At 42.6% G+C, this 2,124-nt stretch overlaps 1 pseudogene; it reads left to right on the top strand.

Annotated features, from left to right (window-relative positions):
• Window positions 1-248: 248 nt before the first annotated feature.
• On the top strand, window positions 249-1,741 carry LOC144297477 (BCL2/adenovirus E1B 19 kDa protein-interacting protein 3-like pseudogene; annotated as a pseudogene).
• The last annotated feature ends 383 nt before the right edge of the window (window positions 1,742-2,124 follow it).

Below are 2,124 nucleotides of genomic sequence, written 5' to 3'. Positions count from 1 at the left end.
GCTGTACAGGAAGGTCAAAGGCCCCAAGGACTCACATCTGTACTTTAGAGTGTCCTCACATCCTTGTAATCTATTATTTGGCATTTATTTTGGAATGAGAATCCAAGAATTGGATACATTTATGGACTTCTGGGCAGGGAAGATCCTTGATTGATAATCTCTTTCAACTACCTACCTGTAGTTAGGATTCTTAGGTAAATAAAAACTGGACCAATTTCTCAAATAAAAGCCTCTTTCAATACTGAAAGATGTAACTAATACTGTTGTTTTATAAAGACATCATGCTTTTAAAAAATCATCACCCCAGGGGTGACACAAGGAGGCAATCACCCAACAAACTTCTGAAATAGCACCTGCCATTCCTGAAAATAAACCTGGAGGTTGCCTCTCATAGCATCAATAGCAGAAGTGCCAGGATTGCACTCATTAAACATAACGTGGAGATGCAAATTTGTCAAAGCTGATGTCCTTGGTGAAGGGTTAATTCTTGGCATGGGTGTTGCTGCCTGAGAACCAGAGATGGTCTTGCTGCGCCGCAGCTCCTTCAGCAGCCTGACAATGTAGTCTCATTTAGTAGAGCAGCCACCGCCCCCCCACAACAACAACAACAACAATTGCAAGGAAGGTGAACAGCCTTTGCCCCCGCCAGCCGGGCTCAACAGTTCCTGGGTGGAGCTACCCATGAACAGCAGCAATGGCAATGATAATGGCAATGGGAAAAATGGGGGGCTAGAATATGTACCTTCCTCATCCTGTATCCACAATGGAGACATGGAGAAGATTCTTTTGGATGCACAGCATGAATCAGGACAGAGTAGTTCAAGAGCCATCTCTCACTGTGACAGCCCTTCCCTACAAGAAGATGGGCAGATTATGTGTGATGTGGAGATGCACACCAGCAGGGACCATAGCTCTCAGTCAGAAGAAGAGGCTGCAGAAGGAGAGAAAGAAGTTGATGCTTTGAGGAAAAGTGTAGGCTGGGTGTCCGACTGGTCCAGTAGACCTGAAAACATTCCACCTAAGGAGTTCCACTTCAGACACCCCAAAGGCTCCGTCCTTTAAGCATGAGGAAAAGTGGGGCCATGAATAAAGGGGGTATTTTCTCCGCAGAATTCCTTAAGGTGTTCATTCTGTCTCTTTTCCTCTCTCATGTTTTGGCTTTGGGGCTAGGCATCTATATTGGAAAGCAACTGAGCACACCTTCTGCCAACACCTACTGAAGGAAAGGAAAGAACAGCCTTGGAAAAGCGTGTGGCCTGTGAAGTGGTGTATTGTCACAGTAGTTTATTTGAACTTGAGACCATTGTAAGCATGACCCAACTTACCACCCTATTTTTACATATCTAAGTTCCAGTAACTCTCCAATCCAGTATTTTATTCAAACTCTTTTGAGGCATTTTACTAGCCTCATTCCCTTTTTGGCCTGTAAGACACTTTAGAATTTCCTAACAGAGTTTACTGTTATTTAGAAATTTGCAAGAGCTTCTTTTCCCCAAATGCCACCAGCAGATTATAATTTTGTCAACAATGCTATTGTGTCCTTTTAGTGCCACCAGACTTAAACCTGCATCGTTCATGGTATAAATTTTACTCTTACAAGATGACTACCATCTCTCTCTCAAAATGTGATCAGGTTAGCAAATGATAGAACAGCTTTCTTATTACTGTTTCTTTTTTCTTCCAAGACAAAGCAAGCTTCCCTAAGCTTGAATTTATAGTTATTTAAAAAGAAAACAAACAAAATAAGACACAAGAAAAAAATATCCTGGGCAATAAAAAATTATTTTAAGCAAACAAAAAAATTTCATGGCATGGATTATGGACATATATAGAGGAAGCCACGAGGAATGCTGCTTGAACCTCTCAGAACACAATATCTTAATATTTCAAGGCATGGGCGGGGGGCGCTCTTTAGCCTGGGCCATACTCTATGCCTTCATCCTACTGGGATGCTCAAGGTTACTTAGCTATTAACCAGGGAGATGTTCTATTTTAGCCTCTCTTTTCCCTCCATCACCAAGGCTTGCAATGTTCTCAATTATTCAAATCGCCACTGCAGGGCTCAGCAGAGGGTCTAATTACTGCCCTGCTTGCCACTTGCTGATGAGCTGCAAGGGCCAGAGA

The sequence above is a fragment of the Canis aureus genome, chromosome 2, assembly GCF_053574225.1.
Source record: "Canis aureus isolate CA01 chromosome 2, VMU_Caureus_v.1.0, whole genome shotgun sequence".
Taxonomy (NCBI): Eukaryota; Metazoa; Chordata; class Mammalia; order Carnivora; family Canidae; genus Canis; species Canis aureus.
The sequence above is the reverse complement of the archived record's forward strand: the minus strand, read 5'-3'. Positions and strand labels throughout refer to the sequence as shown.